Source organism: Notechis scutatus, chromosome 3, assembly GCF_049901735.1.
Source record: "Notechis scutatus isolate UNSWTSFEM ecotype Mainland chromosome 3, rNotScu1.2, whole genome shotgun sequence".
NCBI lineage: Eukaryota > Metazoa > Chordata > Lepidosauria > Squamata > Elapidae > Notechis > Notechis scutatus.
Window position 1 is genome coordinate 205,891,102 of NC_142011.1, and position 20,819 is coordinate 205,911,920.

A 20,819-nucleotide genomic window follows, 5' to 3' on the forward strand; every position below is an offset into this window, starting at 1 on the left:
CAATATCACATGCCTAATAAATTCACACTTTGAGGAACTCCAGGCCTCAGAGTTTTGATTGCATTGGGTCTGTTACTTGGACAGTAGTTTTACTAATAACTTTCTAACCCTCCTCGCATCTCTTTTCAGTAACTTAAGAGTCAGGCTTATGCCTTGGGGTTCACAAGTGACATCCCAATTTATATACTGGGCTTGTGGCTTCCAGAGACCCTTGTGGTACTATCTCCTCTGAACTGGAGATAGAAATCCCCATCTAACTTTTAAATAAAATTCAAATATTCTTTCTTTTTCCCCAGAATGATAAGTATTCATTGAAGAGAACTCCACAACTTCATAAAATAAAATACAATGAATGGGCTTTACGGTGGATTAATGGCATTTAAATTTACATTACCTAAAACCATTTCTCCTTTTAGTTCATCCATTTCATCATCTCCTAGCATGAATTAACCACATAATTTTATTCCATGCGAAGATCTCTCTCTTTCCCTCTTTCTCATCTATCATCTCTCTCACACACACTCTATCCATCTGTCTATCTATCTATCTATCTATCTATCTATCTATCTATCTATCTATCTATCTATCTATCTATTTGTTTTCTTATGAAAAAGCCAACCAATCTGCAAACATCGACTCCATCAACCAATCAAGAAATAACAACACAGCCAACCAGCCCGCTTACAACAGAGCCAGCACACCACATCTCCCCACCAGTATTTATAGAGAGACGACAGCTCTGATCGCGCTTTGCTTGCACAAGCATGAAGCTGAAAGCACCAGCCTGAGGATGGCAAGTGGGACCTTGTCGAAACGTCACCAAGATACTCTCAATCTTACACAGAAAAAGACCCGAACACGCCAAAACCTATCTATCTATCTATCTATCTATCTATCTATCTATCTATCTATCTATCTATCTATCTATCTATCTCTATCTATCTATCTATCTATCTATCTATCTATCTATCTATCTATCTATCTACCCATCCATCCATCCATCCATCCATCCATCCATCATATATTTATCATCTCTCTATCATCTCTCTCTCTCTTAACTACCTATCTCTAATCTACCCTCTCTTCTCTCTCTCCCTCCTCTCTCTCTCTATCATCTATCTATCATCCACCCTCTCTCCCTCTCCCTCCCTCTCTCAATCAATCAATCCATCCATCCATTATATCTATTTATCTACCTATCAACCTGTCTACCTGTCTATCTGTCTATCTATCTATCTATCTATCTATCTATCTATCTATCTATCTATCTATCTATCTATCTATCTATCTATCTCTACCCTCTCTCTCCACCCACTCTCCCTTCCTCTCTGTCTCTTTCTCTCTCTCTCTCATCTCTCTCACTCTCTTATCTACCATCTCTTTCCTTCTCTCTCTCTCATCTATCTATCTATCATCTACCCTCTCTTCCTCTCTCTCTCTCTCAATCCATCCATCCATCCATTATATCTATCTATCTATCTAATCTATCATCTATCTCTATCTACCCTCTTTTCCCCACTCTCCCCTCCTCTCTCTCTCCCCCCTCTCTCATCTACCATCTCTTTCTTTCTCTTTCTTTCTCTCTCTCTCATCTATCAAACCCCAAAAACTTTAACCTTAGACTGTCTACTATTGACCTCACCCCTTTCCTAAGAAGTTCTGTAAGGGGCATGCATAAGTGCACCAACGTGCCTACCGTCCCTGTCCTATTGTTTCTTTTATTTTTCTTATATGTACCCATTTCATGTATTCATAACTATGTATATACTTATACCTATTATCTTGTAAGCGATTGACAAATCAAAATAAATAAAATAAAAATAAATAAAATAAATCTCAATAACCATAAATATGTAGAAAAAAAGCCACCTTTACGCAACCTCATTTTAAATAGCTTCCAGTATAAGTTTTAAGCCAAAATTCCTGAAAGTCTCTTGAAGGATCAACAGCACAGTAAGGTGTTAATTAGATCCATCCATTTAAACAACTTTTTTTATCACCAAATATAAGTTAAAAATCAATTAGCTTAGCATTAAGCACCAGCACACTAAAAGGCAGGAAGACTTTATAAAATGTTATATTCATTATGAGGAAAACTAAAATGTCCAGTTAACTTGCTTTCCTAGAAAGAGTAAAGAAAACCCAATTACACAGCACTTTTAACAGCCTTTTAACAGTTGTAAAATTGATTTCGTACAGTCAACCCACAGCAGTGAAAGGAAGAAAAAAAATAATATGGTAGAAAAACTGGGGAGGAGAAGTAGAAATGACCAGAAATGAAAAGCTTGGTGCAAAGAGGGACAGGTTTTGATGGCCTTGTGGAATGAAATGTTAAAAGTAGGGCTGAGATAAGATGGGGTAACAGGGTTATTGAGTTAGAAAGGACCATGGAGGTCTTCTAGTCCAACCTGTTGCTTGAGCAGGAGATCCTTTAGAAGTGTTTCTCAATCCACTTGAAAATGTGTGGACTTCAATTCCCAGAATTCTCCTCCTTCTCCTCCTTTTCCTTCTCTTTCTCCTTCTCCTTTTTTTTTTTTTTTACCACTTCAAATGTCAATGTGAGATACAAAGTTCTGATACTTGAGCTTTTGGCAGCCTCAGCCATTGTTGTTTGATGCTGTTTAGTGTGTGTTTGATGTTATCTCTCCACCTTCTCCTGGGGTCTTCTCGTCTTTTGGTATACGCCTGTGAATCCTGAGTTCAATACCCACCTATAGCAGAAGTGTATTTTTGTTAATCTGGCTGGGGAATTGTGGGAGTTGAAGGCCACACATCTTCAAGTTGATAAACACTATCCTCTACCATTCCAAACAAATGGTTCTCCAATCTCTTCTTGAAAACTTCCAGTGATGGAGCACCCAAAATTTTTCTGATGCATTACAAGAAGCAATGGGTGGAAACTAATCAAGGACGGAAGCCCTAAGGTGATTGCCTCCTATGATGAGACAGGAGGGGTATTGCTGTCCAGATTTCAGGCCATTTTTAGTTTTGGCAACAACCCTGGACAGGTGTTCTGTAGTCCAGTTGACGAGTAGCATTTAATTTGATTTTACAGTTGTGATTCATGCGCGGTTAAACATTTACCTAACTGAGGTGATGGGCAGGGTTGGCATTGCCAGGAATGAAAACAAAATTGTTCTTTCAGTGGAGGAGAAAAAGGTGTAACGAAACGTGTGGGTGACCTTATAACTGAGATGAGCACCACCCTCTAGAGCCAGAAACAACTAGCATGTATGTTCAAGGAGAACCTTTACCTTTAGTCTAAAGAATAGAAGGACTAGGGATGACACGACAGCAGTATTCCAGTATTTGAGGGGGTGCCACCAAGAAGAGGGGGGGGTCAAGTTATTCTCTAAAGCAGGGGTCCCCAACCACCGGGCCCCGGACCGGTACCGGTCCGTGGAACATTTTCTGTGCCGCCAGTTTGCTGGGTGCCGCCATCTTGTTTTGATGAGAAAGTGCTTCCGGGTGAGCTTTTCCAGTTGGAAAGCGGCATTTGGGTCCTGAAGGAATCCTCGCGCCTTAGTTTCATCGAAGGGGGGGGCGGCTTCGAACGAAACTAAGGTGTGAGGATTCTTTCAGCACCCAAGGCAAGGCGAGCCGAGCGACCGTCCCGAAGCCGTCCCGAAGCCCATCGACAAAGGTACAAAGGAGGAGTTGAAGGTGGCGGGGAGAAGCGGGGGACAGCTGACTGGCTGGTCACTCGGCTCGCCTTGCCATGCATGCTGATGCCGGTACCGGGCCGCGGATCATTTTGTGATGCCGGTACCGGGCCGTGGCACAAAAAAGGTTGGGGGCCACTGCTCTAAAGCACCAAAGGGCAGGACAAGAAGCAACAGATGGAAAAACTAATCAAGGAGACACCCAACCTAGAGAAATTTATTGGATTGGAGGCTAAAACATATGAAGAAGGGTTGCAGGAACTGGGTAAATGTAGTCTAACAAGGAGGAGGACTAGGGGAACACCATCAACTATCTTGTGTGGAGCTAGTTCACCCCCCTGTGTTGCACACTGGAGAATGCAAATGTGTGATCTAAACAAACTAGCAATTTCAGGCAGCCCAACTACTCTCTGTTTTCACTGTAGACAACCTGGCTCCCAAATACATCGATATGAACCTGTAGGGACAAGGAATTTTGGAAACACAATTTATATATGCCATGGCTCAATGGTCAAAAATACTGAGTGTGTCAGCTGGAAAACTGACAGTTCAAGTTCAAGACCCAAGTGCTATGTGATGGGGTGAGCTCCCATTCCTTGCTGCAGCTCCCTGTCCACCTAGCAGCATAAACATAAAGCATAAACATGTGAATGAATAAATAGGTACCACCTATTTATTTACTGCTATTATCTTCATATGTCAGCTTAATGTCAAAGTGTTAAAATATTTAAATTTAGTCCCTGGGGCAGTAGGGTTAAGGATTAGTTATGATATAGGGCCGTGATGGCAAACCTTTAGCACATGTGCCACAGGCAGCCTGCAAAGCCATTTGTGCCGCACACAAGTCCCAGTCAAACTTACCTGCACTGCAAATGTGTATGGCTCCCAGCTGATTTTCAGCCCAACTGAGGCTTTTTTCAGCCTTCCAGTGGCTCGAGGGAAGCCTCTGCAGTTTCGGTAGGCTGAAAAATGGGCCTTCCAGAAATACCGGAAGTGCCCGTTTTCAGCCTCCGGAGGGCCTCTGGAGCCCGGGGGAGGCCATTTGCGCCAGAGGTGGGTATTCAGCAGGTTCTGACCAGTTCTGGAGAACTGGTAGTGGAAATTTTGAGTAATCTGGAGAACCGGCAAATACCTCCTCTGACTGGAGATTCTAAAGTATACTTCCCCTGCCATGCCCATCAAGCCACGCCCACAGAACCAGTAGTAAAAAAAAATTGAATCCCATTACTGATTTGCGCCCTCCCGGAGACTCGAGGGAAGCCTCTGCAGCCTTTGGAGGCCGAAAAATAGGCCCGTTTCAGCACTTCCCTTGGGCTCCAGAGGCCCTCCGGAGGCTGAAAGCGGGCACACACATGCTTTCAGCACACCACAACAAAAAGGTTCGCCGTCACTGGTATAGGGTCATTTGCTTGAGCAAGGGTTTGGAGGAGAAGACCTGATTGACAGTTTACTTGAAAGGGATGACATCAATCTTGCAAGTCTGAAGAACAAACCTCCTTTTCTCACTTCCAACTGCCATTTCACCGTTTCATTCATTCATATATATATATATATATATATATATATATATATATATATATATATATATATATATATATATATATATATATATATGGATCTTTGGTTATTCGGGTTCTCTCCCGCGTAAGATTCAAAGTATCTAGGCAACGTTTCGGCGAGGTCCCACTCGCCATCTTCAGGCTGGTGCTTTCGGCTTAGTGCCAGTGCAAGCAGTGCCAACCAATCAGGATGAAGAAAAAACCATTCTGGCACAGCAATAGGCTGCCCCAAATTTAAATCTGAAACCACTGTAAAAGTCTGACCCACAGACGGACACAATACAGAAGCCTGATGATGGCAGATGAGATTCTGCTGAAACGTTGCTACAACTTTAAAAGAACTACAATGACGTGGGAAAATACCCGAACCAAGCCGAACACCATACATGTAAGTACCCGCGAAAACTTAAGAAAACATATATATATATATATATATATATATATATATATATATATATATATATATATATGTGTGTGTGTGTGTGTGTGTGTGTCTGTGTGTGTGTGTGTGTGTCTGTGTGTGTGTGTGTGTCTGTGTCTGTGTCTGTGTGTCTGTGTCTGTGTGTCTGTGTGTGTCTGTGTGTGTGTCTGTGTGTGTCTGTGTGGTATTCAGCTTTGTTCGGGTATTTTCCCACGTCATTATAGTTGTGCTTTTAAAGTTGTAGCAACGTTTCGGCAGAATCTCATCTGTCATCATCAGGCTTCTGTATTGTGTTCATCTGCGAGTCAGACTTTCACAGAAGATATATATATATATATCTTCTTTAAATTAAGAAATCATTAACATTGGCAGGAGCAAAACCAGAGTCTAGGTATCCGAGGATTGCAAACTTACAAAATGGGATTTACGAGCCAGATAATTTTGAGTTTCAGCAGCATCCATAATTAAGATTTTTAAAGATCGCTCTCCATATCGGCAAGCACTTTCCTTCAGCGGCAATAAACTGGAGTGGATTGGAAAAATTATCCGATGCTCTTACATTACATGCACCATGGCCTCTGCGTCCTTTGAGAACAGCAGCCGAAAAAAAAAGACATTTAAAAGATTTGCCTTCCTTCCTTCCTTCCTTCCTTCCTTCCTTCCTTCCTTCCTTCCTTCCTTCCTTCCTTCCTCCCTCCCTCCCTCCCTCCCTCCCTCCCTCCCTCCCTCCCTCCCTCCCTCTTTCTTTCTTTCTTTCTTTCTTTCTTTCTTTCTTTCTTTCTTTCTTTCTTTCTTTCTTTCTTTCTTTCTTTCTTTCTTTCTTTCTTTCTTTCTTTCTGATCCAGGCATCAAAAACTGGGAGCTTTTGTGGCTTCCAAATCAAAGTCATTTTAAGAAGAATTTGAAAGCTTTTTTTAAGTCCTGGCACCTAAGGAGGACATTGCTATGATGTTATAATGAGATCCGTGGCAAGGCCTCGAAAAGGGGAGATGGATTTTTCATTATGTGCGGCGAAGAAAATCCATTTAGATGCCCCTTCTGATAAGGTCAGCGATGGAGATTTTTAGGGCTAGGAAGCATAATAATCAACTTGACCGGGGTCAGGAACGGTTTATCAACCATTATAGCCCGATTGTGCAGAACAGCAAGATTACGTCCAATCTCTACACCCTGCCTGGAAGAGCAATCAAGATTTCAACCAAGCAGCTTGATGAGGCAAGACCCCCAATTGCTTGTTCCATCCTTTTTTGCTAAATGATAAAAAGGTGTGGGTAAAACCGCATTCAATCAATCATTATCCTTCTTGTGCCAGTCATTTTAAGCAGGCGTTTCAATGGCACTCGTGGTTTTATTAGGAGAAAACCCAGTTTAGAGTGCCTGCATCCTTCTGGATACGGCTGATGTTGTTGGTAGTTGCAAAGTCTTGTCCAACCCTTCGCGACCCCAAGGACAATGTTCCTCCAGGCAATCCTGTCCTCTACCGTCTTCTGGAGTCCATTAAAGCTCACGCCGACTGCTTCCGTGACTCCCTCCATCCCCCTCCCTCCTTACTTTACTTTGCTTTGCTTTATTGTCATTGCACCTCGTACAATGAAATCAAACTCCATCTTCAGTGCACATCACGACCATGAAAATAAACACAAACACACATCCTTCACACTCCACACATTGAACCGAAAATCCCCAATACTGCACCAACACTGCATTATACAGCAGAATTCAAAAAGAGCTACTGCCCTGGGATAGAAGCTGTTTTTCAGCCTACTTGTCCTTGTTTTTATTATTCTGTACCGTCTGCCAGATGGTAATAGTTCAAAAAAAAAAAAAGGTTCCCAGGATGAGATGGATCTTTGAGGATGTTTTGAACTTTCTTAAGGCCGCGGGAGCTATAAAGCTCTTCTAAAGAGGGGAGAGAGCAACCAATGATCCTCTGGGCAATGACGTTAACCCTCTGGAGTGCTGTCCTATCTGCCAGTGTGCAATTGGCAAACCAGGCACAGGTGCAGGAAGTTAAAATACTCTCTATGGTGCAACGGTAAAAGGTAACCAACAGTTTTTCATTCAGTTGTTGTTTTCTGAGAAGTCTCAGAGTGTATAACCTCTGCTGGGCCCTTTTGACCAGTGCTGCAATGTGAGCACCCCAAGTCAGGTTCTTCATTTGCCCTCAACCATTCCCAGCATTAGACTCTTCTCCAGTGAGTCCTTTGGCCAAAGTCTTTGAGTTTCATCTTCAGGATCTGGCCTTCTAAAGACCACTCAGGGTTGATCTCCTCTAGGACTGAACGGTTGGATCGCCTTGTAGTCCAAGGGACTCACAGGGGTCTGTTCAATTGTTCCTTACATATTTAGCCTCCAATCCACGAATCCTCTCCGTTGCTCTTTTCTGCATTCTTTGTAGCATCTCAACATCTTTTTATATCATCATGTCTGACACAGAAATCACATCAATTGAGTCAGGCCACTTGCCTTCCTGTTTTTGAATGTCTGACCATTAATGTGATTGCCTAGACCGTGGTCCCAAGTTGCTTAGGAATGTTTATAGGAAGAAGGAAGATTAATTGATAAAATAAAAATTTAGCCTATATTTTAATCTTTAGCAGAACTGTTACTATGACTCCTGAAGATGTATGTGTCAGGATTCCACCGATTGCCCCAGTGGTGGGATTCAAATTTTTTCCTACCAGTTCTATGGGCATGGCTTGGTGGGCGTGGTGTGGCTTGGTGGCCATAGCAGAGGAAGGATACTGCAAAATCTCCATTCCCTCCCGACCCCACTAACCTGCTTTCCAGCGTCGTTCTCCTGTGCAGGGCAACAAAAGAAGACCCAGCCGATCAGCTGGGATGCGGGAGGCAGAAAATAGATGAGGGCAGGGCCAGTCAGAGGTGGGATTTGCTGGTTCTCCGAATTACTCAAAATTTCCACTACCTGTTCTCCAGAACTGGTCAGAACCTGCTGAATACCACTTCTGGATTGCCCTAATTAAATCATGAGCCCCGAGCCAAGCTTCAAAAGAAACCAAAAGATTTATTAGGAGCAACATGTCCGGCATTAACCTGTATGAAGCCAACTCTGGCATACGTAATTTACAGTCACCTGTGACCCTGTTTTCCTCCTCCCCCCTGGGTGTGTCATAAATCAGATTCTCCAATGAAGCATGTTCACAGGCTGGGTGTCATCAATCACATTCTCCAATTAAGGATTTTCACAGGCAGAAGATCCAGTAGCATAGATACAATGTTTGTAAGATAAGTGTTGGAATGTACTTCTGGTTTTAAACTGCTGCACTGCTCTTCCAGATTTCCTCCCCCTGCCCTTGTTTATGGCAACTCTAAAACAAGCATAGGAATGCTTTACGAGTTGACAGTATGCATCTCCTAAACTTGTTCTTGTAATGTGTTTTTGATGTTGTCTCTCCATCTTCTTCGGGGCCTGCCTCGTGATCTTTGGCCTTCTCCTCTTTCGGTATACGCCTGTGAATCCCGAGATCTATACCAATCTATAGCAGCACTATATTTTCATGAATTTAATGCTGCAGTCTTGCTCAGATAAAGAATCCTACCCCACGTGAAGCCTAAAAGGAGCTTTATTGGTAATGTATCACAACCTGCCATGGGCTATCTCAACAACTTTGAGATATAATGGGATTCTAATGACTATTCAATAGCCTGTATCTGCTATGCTACTCCGAAATCCTTCTATCGATTGGAGTTAGGCATGCTAATTGAATGCCCCAAAAGTTGCCTAAGGAAAGTCTCATTCTCATTGTTGGACTTGTATACTTGGAAAGAATACATTTAAGTTAAACAGCTTATTAGCTAAAACCTCCTCCTCCATCAGCTCAGCTTCCTTCCACAGGGAGAGTCGGTTCAGTGGCAGTTTGGGAAAAGCAGAACAATGCATGTGGTTTGATGCGTAGAATGGAACTTTAACAAAATGAGAAGCATTAGATGTTTATGTAGATTCTCAGTCATCCAGGTCATGGTGGTCCCAACTTTTTCAAGAAGCAACAGGACTTCATTTTTTCTTTAAAGACATTTCAGTTCTCATCCAAGATGTTCTTCAGTTCTTGGATAAGAAGCGAAACATCTTCAAAGAAAAACAAAGAAAGTCCAGTTGCCTCTTGAAAAAGGACTTATGTATCATAGGCATTAGAGTAGCCCTCAATTTACTATAAGACTTTTAATCATGATCGTCATTTAATGACCCCATAATTCCTTGAGGGGTGGAATCTGAGCAACTGAATGGAGGTAGCAGAGTGTTTTAATGGCCGGTTGCCCTTCCTGTTGCTAATGCGGAGTTTTGTTCAGCAGATTTTTTCTCATTGTGCCCAAAGAGAGAAATATCTACCTAGGATCAAACTCACAGCCTCCTGATTGTGAAGCAAGAGCTCCACCTCTAGGTCACTGCACCACTTCTATACAATAAGACTTCTAATAACTGTTTGAAATTACTTTGTGCCAGGGAATTGTGCAGCCGGCGTCCAAATGGAGTCAGAGACACTGACACAAGCTTGTAGATTTATATTAACAAATATAGTTTGCATCTATATTCCCAGCAAACAAGATAGTTAGTAGCATCATAAGGTAAATCACAGTGCATACAGAGGACACAAAAAGGCAGGGGAAAAGGGAAACTCCCACCCCACACCCACAGCAACCAATCACAGGACAGACTGCCTCGCGCAGGAGCCAGCACTCCCCAAAAAGTTACAAGGGTGTGTTCTGCCTCACTGCACAACCTCATCGCCCCAGCTAATCAATTTAAATATCTTGACACTTTGACATTGAGTTGACATTTAAAGGTAATGTTAGCAAATAAATAGGTGGTACCTATTTATTTACTCACATGTTCATGCTTTCTAACTGCTAGATGGGCGGGAGCTAGGGCAAAGTAATGGAAGCTCACCCCATCACACAGCACTTGGGTCTCGAACCTGGGCTGTCAGTTTTCCAGCTGACACACTCAGTGTCTTTAACCATTGAGCCATGGCGTACATGAATTGTGTTTCCAAAATTCTTTGTCATCTGGACTGGAGAAGGTCCATAGAGGTTCATGTCCATGTATTTGGGAGCCAGGAAGTCTAAAGTATAAACAGAGAGTCATTTGGCCGCCTGAAATTGCTAATTTGTTTAGTTCATGCTTTTTCACTATCTAGGGTGCAACATAGGAGACAAACTAATTCCCCATAAGATGTCCTTCTTGTTGTTAGGCTAGATCTACCCAATCCTTGAAACTGTTCTTCGTATGTTTTAGCCTCCAATCCAGGAAATTTCTTCCTAGTTCTAGGTTGGATTTCTCTTACATTAATTTCCATCCATTGCTTCTTGTCCTGCCTTCTGATGCTTAGGAGAATAGTTTGACCCCCTCATCTTTGTGGCAGCCCTTCAAACATTGCTCTGATGTCACCTTCTAGTCAAACAAAAGGACAATTAGCAGGCAAGTGGATGGCATCCATTATGGTGACGATGAATGCACCTTTAGGGGACTTAAAGGACCAGGTTATATAGACAGGAAGGGATCAAACTATTTTCTCAAGCACTCAAAGGCCAGGCAAGGAATAAGGGATGGAAACTGATCAAGGAGAGATTCAACCTGGAAATAAGGAGAAATTTTCTGACAGTGAGAACAATCAACCAATGGAACAGAAGTTGCCCTCAGAAGTTGTGGGAGCGCCATCAATTAGTGTTAGTCATAAGCAATCAAATCATACTAGGAAAAAAAATAAAACAATATACATTGTAAAGATACAAGCAACATGATTATAGTCATAAATGGGAAGAGACAGGTGCTAGGAAGGATGAGAAGAATAATAGTAATACAGTCTTAGTAAATAATTTGACAGTGTTGTGGGAATTAGTTGTTTAGCTCCAACATTGGAAGTTTTTAAGAAGAGATTGGACAACCGTTTGTCAGAAAAGGTGTAAGGTCTCCTGCTTAGGCAGGGGTTGGACTAGATGACCTACAAGGTCCCTTCCAACTCTGGTTATCTGTTATCTGTATTCAGACCACCATGAAGAAAATCTATTTACATGTTTGCTATGAGTCAACCCTGACTTAGTGGCATGTACTCAATCATGACTCCTCAATCATAACTCCTGTTCAGTGAGATAGCCAAATGGGATACTAGAAGTTTTGATCTTCCCTACTTCAAGTACCAAATTTGTGCCCTATTCTTACGAACATTTATGTTTCAAAAGCTGGAAGATTGTCAGGAAATCTCCCTCTTTCTGTACCTGCTCCTTCCCCGAAATGATTCAATTGACAAGGCCTGATTTTCTCTATTTTATCTCTATTTTATCCGAGAGTGGATGGACCTAAATAGGTTTTCTTCATTTCTCCAGTCCCTTTCCAAAGGAGATTTTTTTTTCAGGCTGGTTCTTATTCTTTTTCTTCCATATGAATTTTTATTAAAAAAAAAAATCCAAGAAAGAAACTCTCAAGCCATTTATGGACGGTGAGGAGTTCCACATTTTCATATCTATCTATCTATCTATCGATAGATAGATAAATAGATAGAGATAGAGATAGAGATAGAGATAGAGATAGAGATAGAGATAGAGATAGAGAGAGAGAGAGAGAGAGAGAGAGAGAGAAGGTTTTTTTTTTTTACAAACATATCAGTGTGTGAACAATGTGGTACCTGAGTGTCATACAGTTCAATACAAATAAATTAATATTAATCATATTTGTTTCATCTAACAAACTTCTATAATTCTAATAATAATACACCTCTTTGGATTAATTTATAATTTTTCGCTGTTCAATTAACCATTGTTTCCATGTTATTTTAATACCAATCACCCTAACTTAAGTACCATATCTTTTACTGTGGATATTTTCCAACATATTATCTTCACGACAATCACCCTATTCTGCTTATGCCAATCATCATATTATTTAAATATACTTAATCATACCATCTTTCATAGAATATTATCCATCATATTTATTTCATTTTTCAAACTAATAGACTTCTAATAATAATACCATTGGTTATGTCAAATTAGAACCTTTCATTGTGTGCTTATTCAATTTATAATCCCTCATTATTTAATTCTTCTATGGGAGTTGCACATTTCCATAACTGTTTGAAATGGTTGCAAATTTGAATCCGGCTTTTTCAGGAAAAATGTGTTCAGTAACGGTAAGCAGGAAACTTCCTGGAATGATCTCTAATAACATACTACTTCAATTAAACTTTCTAATAACTTTACTCTCTCTAATAACATACTACTTCCAGGAAGCTCTCTAATAACCTTACTCTCTCTAATAATATACTACTTCCAGGAAGCTCTCTAATAACCTTACTCTCTCTAATAATATACTACTTCCAGGAAGCTCTCTAATAACCTTACTCTCTCTAATAATATACTACTTCCAGGAAGCTCTCTAATAACCTTACTCTCTCTAATAATATACTACTTCCAGGAAGCTCTCTAATAACCTTACTCTCTCTAATAATATACTACTTCCAGGAAGCTCTCTAATAACCTTACTCTCTCTAATAACATACTACTTCCAGGAAGCTCTCTAATAACCTTACTCTCTCTAATAATATACTACTTCCAGGAAGCTCTCTAATAACCTTACTCTCTCTAATAATATACTACTTCCAGGAAGCTCTCTAATAACCTTACTCTCTCTAATAATATACTACTTCCAGGAAGCTCTCTAACAACTATTCTCTCTAATAACATACTACTTCCAGGAAGCTCTCTAATAACCTTACTCTCTCTAATAATATACTACTTCCAGGAAGCTCTCTAATAACTACTCTCTCTAATAACATACTACTTCCAGGAAGCTCTCTAATAACCTTACTCTCTCTAATAATATACTACTTCCAGGAAGCTCTCTAATAACTATTATCTCTAATAACATACTACTTCCAGGAAGCTCTCTAATAACCTTACTCTCTCTAATAACATACTACTTCCAGGAAGCTCTCTAATAACCTTACTCTCTCTAATAATATACTACTTCCAGGAAGCTCTCTAATAACTACTCTCTCTAATAACATACTACTTCCAGGAAGGTTGCAAGAAGTAGCTTGTGATAAAAAGCACCATGTTATCATATGACTGGGAGTTGGTTATATAATGGACGGCTATGGAAATGTTTTAAACAAACAAATGCTAAACATATACATGTGTTTAATTTCATATATGTAAAATAACAAGAGCCAGTTTTGTCTAATGGTTAAGGCACCAGGTGAGCAAGAAGGTGACAGTGAGTTCTTCCGCCTTAGCCATGAAAGCCGACTGGGTGCCTTTGGGCTAATCACTAGGAGACGGTGAATTCTAGTTCTGCACTAGGCATGAAAACCAAGTTAATTTTGGGCCAATCCAAGGAGAGGATGAATTCTAGTCTCACCTTAAACATGAAAGCCGACTAGGTGACTTAGGACCAATCACTAGGAGACAATGAGTTCTAGTCCCAACTTAGGCATGAAAATCAGATGGATGATTTTGGGCCAATCACCAGGAGACAATGAGTTCTAGTCTCACCTTATGCATGAAAATTGGCTGGATGAATTTGGCCCAATCACCAGGAGACTGTGGTTTGTAGTCCCACTTTAGGCATGAAAGCCAGCTGGGTGACCTTGGGCTAGTCCAGGGGTCCCCAAACTTGGCAACCTTAAGATTTGTGGACTTCAACTCCCAGAATTCTCCAGCCAGCTGGCTAGTCCCTCCTCGTCTTTCCAATCTGTTCTGTATTCTGTACAGTGGTGGATTTGTCTTCTGTACAGATGCAGATAGATAAACTCAACAAGACGTCCATAACAAAGTACATTTACTGGTTCATCCGGTATCCTCATAACTCACATTTGTGATGAAGTTCTTCTTTAATGACCAATCCTTTGTATATCTGTCTTGTAAGTAAAAAGATGATTATCTTCTATCCTTTTCTTCTCATCTCGTGGTGATAGAAGTAGAACAGTTACCACGAGTCCGTGAGTTCAGCCAAGAGTGAGGAAAACTCCTCCTATCCATTGAGGGTCAATTTAGTGACCAATCAGGATTACAGATGTGGTCACGTGATATGGACTACATTTCCCAGGATACCTTAACTACATTTACCATGATGCATTCCCTTAAGGGGACAGCTCACAATTGCTACCTAACTATCCAAATCCCATTAACTCTAAACTGTCTGGACAGCACACTCCCCACCTGGAATTGTAAATTCCACTATTAAAAGAAGAAGAAAAAAATTAACTATAAACTAAGATAAGCAGTAGACAGTAATACTAACTGAATAGCAGATAACTATATAACTAAGAAAAACAGTAAACATTAATAAAGCATCAAACAAAGCAAAGCATGCAAAGCTTGAGGTTCAATCTTCAAGTTCAGCTTCTTGGTGAAAGTCTGCTGGTCACCTCTGGCGGCCTTTTAGGGTTGACAGATACTCTTGGTGCTAATGGTAAAAGTCTGGTGGTCGCGTCTGGACGGCCTTTTAGGATTGGAATGGTACTCTTACTTCCACGGTGTCAAAGGGCATCGGGAAGCTGTTGGAAAGGGTGTTGTGGAGGCATATGCCCATGTAGAGCGTCTTAGTGGGCATCTGGTGGTTGCTGGCAGCCGTTTAGGGTGTCCTAGCGAAAGTGTACTGATCACCGGAGGCCTTCTAGTCTGGAACGGCATTCTTGTTTTCTATGGTGCTAAAGGGCATTGGAAGGCTATTGGAATGGATGGTGCTAAGGCATTTGCCTGGGTTGGGACCTGCATCTGATCGACACTGACAATTCCTATGATCCCCCATCCTAGTGGAGATCTGATGGCCACTGGGCCGTCTCCAGGGCTGCCAACTGACTCAGAGAAGAGAAAGGCGCATGGGACATTATTTCCCAGCAAGAGTAGGATCTCAGTCTCCGGATCTAGAGCAGGGGAAGTGATGAGCCAGGTGCTGTAGGCGAGGCATGCTAATGACCTCAGGTGTTGCGATCTGACTGCGGTTGTTCGGTACCCCATCGCATTCAAACACAGGCAGTAGTGGGAACCGGGAACTTCCATCCAATGACCCTATGCAGAGTCCAGTAGCTCTCCTCCCCCCCCGTGCTTCTTGGTCCATGGCACATTGATACAGTGAAGTGAAGTCCATCTTGTTGCACCTCAAAGAGGTCAAAGAATGCGGGTCTGGCCAGAGTGCAGGTGCTTAGAGTGTCTATCCGCATGTACATTTTCACGGCATCTTCAAGGCGTCCTTCAGGGTACACTTTGGCTAAACAGATGGAAAGGACATGAACGAGGAGGACATGGCAGCACACAATCCCTCTGGCCTAGTCCCTCCTCCTCATTCCAACCCACCTAACAGGGCAACAGGAAGAAAAAGGTGTTTTAGATAAGTTTATTTTATTTATTTATTTTATTTTTTTATTTATTTATTTGATTTGCCAATTGTTTACAAGATAATAAGTATAAGTGTATACATAGTTGTGAATACATGAAATGGGTACATATAAGAAAAATAAAAGAATAACAGAAACAATAGGACAGGGACGGTAGGCACGTTGGTGCGCTTATGCACGCCTCCTACAGACCTCTTAGGAAAGGGGTGAGGTCAATAGTAGACAGTCTAAGGTTAAAGTTTTTGGGGTTTGGGGAAGAGACTACAGAGTCGGGTAGAGTATTCCAGACATTGACCACTCTGTTGCTGAAGTCGTATTTCCTGCAATCGAGTTTGGTGCGGTTTACTTTGAGTTTGTATCTATTGTGTGCTCTTGTGTTGTTATGGTTGAAGCTGAAGTATTCATTGACAGGTAGGACATTGCAATGTATGATTTTATATACCATGCTTAAGTCAGACCGAGACGGCGTAATTCAAGGTTTTCTAGTTCTAGAATTTCAAGTCTGGTGGCATAAGGTATTCTACAGAGTAGAAGAGTGGAGAACTCTCCTTGTGAAATATTTCTGGACTTTCTCAATTGTGCTAATATCAGATACGTAATGAGGGTTCCAGACTGATGAACTGTATTCGAGTATTGGTTCATCAGTCTGGAACCCACATTACGTATCTGATATTAGCACAATTGAGAAAGTCCAGAAATATTTCACAAGGAGAGTTCTCCACTCTTCTACTCAAGAATACTTATGCCACCAGACTTGAAATTCTAGAACTAGAAAACCTTGAATTACGCCGTCTTCGTCTGTTTCGGTTTGTTTTAAGTTTGTTGTCTTAACAAGGGTGCAAAACAAATACATAAATAATAAGAATGCAAACTGACTTTTCTTTTTTCTTTTAAAAAAGGGAAAATTAATGCTAGCCAGATCAAAACCTTGTTACTCTTTATTTCCTATGAATCTGCCGGAATGCATAATTCATTCTCCAAAGGAGGTGGCTGGCAGACTGATTAACTGCCCCCATTTAAAGCTTCCTGAGCACGTGAAAATTGCAGTGAGATTTGCAAAGGCAACAGGCCATGCATTGTTCAGCAACAGTTCATATTCATCCAGGGTTTGATTTACACTCCTCTTGGAGTTGCGATGGAAAATATAATATACAATTAAGCCAACTTTGCATGTGAACAGCAACAAGGGCTCACATCTGTGCTGTTTTCTGTGTTTACAGAAGGAAAAACTATGCAGGCAATTATTCCAAAGGTGCTTTTTTCAAAAGGCAACTGGATTTACTTTGGGTTTGTTTGTTTTTTTCCCTTGAAGACATTTCACTTCTCATCCAAAAAAGCTTCTTCATTTCTGGATGAATAAATGGTGAAGAATGGAAGGATTTATATGGATAAATATACCTGTAACTACTTATATGGATATGTTCAGACTTGAACTATATGCCCCATACAACAAAGCGAAATTTAATGTGGAGAAAAGCAAGGTTTTAAACTTAGGCAGGAAAAACCAAAGGTACAAGTATGGATTACACAAAATCAATAACCTTGAGAAAGACCTTGGAATCCTAGTGGACAATCACTTAAACATAAGTTAACTTGTGCAGCAGCAGCAGCCAAAAAAAGCTAATGCAATCTTTGGTTGTATAAACAGAGGCAGAGAATCAAAATCGCATGAAGTGTTAGTACTGCTTTATAAAGCCTTAGTAAGGCCACACCTGCAATGATGCATCCAGTTTTGATCATCACATTACAAAGAAGATGTTGAAAAAGTGCAGAGAAGAGCAACTAAGATGGTTAAAGGCCTGATGACTTAAAACATAGGAAGAATGGTTTGCAGGAATTGGGTATAGCTAGCCTAGAGAAAAAAAAGGGGTGACATGATAGCAGTATTTCGGATAGTATTTCAGATAGTTATTTCAGATAGTATTTCAGAGGCTGCCACAAAGAAGAAAGGGTCAACTTAATTTTCAAAGGACCAGAGGGCAGGAAAAGAAACAATGGATAGAAACTAACCAAGGAGAGAAGCAACTTGGAACTAAGGAGAAACTTCCTAACAACGAGGAAAATTTACCAGCGGAACAGCTTGCCATCAGAAATTGTGGGTGCTTCATCACTGGAGGTTTTTAAGAAGACGTTGGACAATTATTTGTTTGAAATGGTATAGGATGCCTGAGCAGGGGGTTTGACTAGAAGACCTCCAAGGTCCCTTCAAACTCTATTCTTTTTTTTTAAAAAAATAATATTTTTTATTATGCATTTTCTTTAAAATAATACATCATATTTTTAATTATATATCAACAATCCGTCTCTTTCCGTCGCCTTCCTTCTCTTTCGCTGCCTAACCCTAACTTACCTAACCCTTCAGGCTCTATTCTGATTGATTGATAACCAGGCAATTGAGAAGACAAATATTATAAATGGATGTCGCCAATGAATTTGCAGTGCATAGGTGTGGTTAGGAGGGCTCTGACTTTTTCAGTCCAGCTTTTCTACCTTTCTAGGTAAAATACCTGGGAAAATCCCATAGGAGGGAAAACCCACTTAGGGTTAGGGTTAGGGTTAGGTCCCTATGAACCCATAGAGGAAAATGGATGTCACCAATGAATTTGCAGTGTGTAGGTGTGGTTAGGAGGGCTCTGACTTTTTCAGTCCAGCTTTTCTACCTTTCTAGGTAAAATACCTGGGAAAATCCCATTTAGGGGTTATGTCCCCATGAACTGGAAGAACTACAGTCGATGGATAGTATGCAGCAAAGATTGAGATGCACCTCCTGAATAGACAGTGTGACACTTCAGTTTGAATTCATCCCTAGTCATAAATTTTTGCATATTTTCCTCATCCTTTGTAAAATGTGTTCTGGCAAACAGGAGATTGTAGAATTGGGCCATAACGTTGCCTGAACACAGCAGAAATGGGATTTTGCAAAAAGCCTCGTCCAAGAGCCGCCGTTGTATAGCTGAAACCCCAAGCATTTGACATCACGAAACGTTTTCCGTTTGCCTGCTCACACAACAAATTTTTTATTCAAGCTGTCTCTTTATTCCAGGCAGCCCAAAGGGAGGCAGGGACAGAAGGGAAAAAAAAATGGAACGCAGATGTTTTGCTTTCTGTTTTTAGCCGAAGTTGGGGGATCAAATACAGAAGCACTGGGCATTGTCGTGAATCAATGCCGTCTGATTGCGCCATTCCTGACAGGATTGTAGGTGGTTCAGCCCATCCTATTTGCAAGCGGGATTCCCAGAGCCCTGAAATAAATAAATTTAAAAATTGCAAGGCAAGGCAAAGAGATTGCTTCTGCAGCATAAACAGAATGAATTAAAATTGCAATGTGAAATAGGTACTCCTCAGCTTACAACCGTGGTTAGTGATGGCTAACCTTTTTTTGTCATTGCGTGCCTGCACCCATAATGTAATTCACGCGCGATCCCCTCCTGCTTGCCCCGCCCCCTGTGCTTGCGCATGCGACTTCTTGCTCCCTCCATGCATGTGTTCATGACCCCCCCTGTTTCCCTGCCTCCCCACACGTGTGCGGGACCCCCCCACCCATGGCCCATTTTGGGCCTAGTAGGCTGTAAGCGTTGGACTTTTCCCCTTCAACTGAAAAGAATGAACTTCTGAAAACCAGGTGTTTCAAAAAGAATCCTTTATTGAAAGGGATTTTATCTCAACACTAGGCAAAGCGGAGTCCATGATATTCCCAGGCATACAGTCATAGATAAAGGAAGTTAAAATCCCTCCCCTTATTCAGATGTGGATTTAGTCAAACAAAGAACCAACTTGTTAATTTCCCCCTCCCCTTCTCTGGAAACGTATCTTAGCCAAGTTCCCAGGAGTGGCTGGAATTTTTATGGTTCCTTCTCATCTTGTTATCTCTTCAAGAGGTGACAAGTTTCTGGACATCTGGCTCCACTCCTCCAGTTGTATATCATATGCAAGTTATACAGGATCAATATAGGATTTAATATATTCAGGGTACATCAAGAAGGATTACTTGTACCAACTTCCCCCCTCCCTTTTTCTTCCATTGAAGAATGGCAGATACACGGATCTGACATAGGCCTCCCTGCAGCCTCCTGGGAGCGAAGACCAACAATCAGTTGGCTGGAGGGAGGCACTCGCGCATGCGTGGTGGAGCTAAGCTGGGGCGACGGCTTGCGTACCTGCAGAGAGGGCCATAGGTTTGCCATCATGGTGTCGGGCTCCATATTCAACTACGCCCGCCAGCAGTAAAGATGCTAACCTCCAGTAAACAAAGCCGGTCTCATTCAGTGGGGAGTTGATGGGGATTCCCTGTGACGCTGCTTGGCAATGCTACCTGGGAGTTGGAGGCTGAATAGGAGATTCCCAATGACGTGGCTGCAGTGTTCTCCAATTCATGAATACTCTACTGCAAGGGTCCCCAACCACCGGGCAGCGGACCGGTACCAGTCCGTGGAACATTTTCTACCGGGCTGCCGGTTTGCTGGGCGCCACCATCTTGTTTTGATGAGAAAGTGCTTCCGGTGAGCTTTTCCGGTTGGAAAGCGGTGTTTGGGTCCTGAAGGAATCCTTGCACCTTAGTTTCATCGAAGGGGGGGCGGCTTCGAACGAAACTAAGGCGTGAGGATTCTTTCAGCACCCAAGGCAAGGCGAGCCGAGCGACCGTCCCGAAGCCGTCCCGAAGCCCATCGACAAAGGTACAAAGGAGGAGTTGAAGGTGGCGGGGAGAAGCGAGGGACAGCTGGCTGGCCGGTCGCTCGGCTCGCCTTGCCATGCGTGCTGATGCCGGTACCGGGCCGTGGATCATTTTGTGATGCCAGTACCGGGCCGTGGCACAAAAAAGGTTGGG

The 20,819-nt window shown here is 41.8% G+C and overlaps 2 long non-coding RNA genes across 2 annotated transcripts in view; one reads left to right on the plus strand and one right to left on the minus strand.

Moving 5' to 3' along the window:
* Positions 1–1,802, plus strand: part of LOC148131574 (uncharacterized) — a 71,482-nt gene extending 69,680 nt beyond the window's left edge. The window contains exon 4 of the long non-coding RNA XR_015749070.1: positions 615–1,802. This is a non-coding gene — a long non-coding RNA (uncharacterized LOC148131574). The remainder of the gene's footprint in view (positions 1–614) is intronic.
* The window catches only part of LOC148131573 (uncharacterized), an 819,361-nt gene that overhangs the window by 167,084 nt on the left and 631,458 nt on the right, over positions 1–20,819 (minus strand). The gene's annotated exons all lie outside the window — the stretch shown is intronic.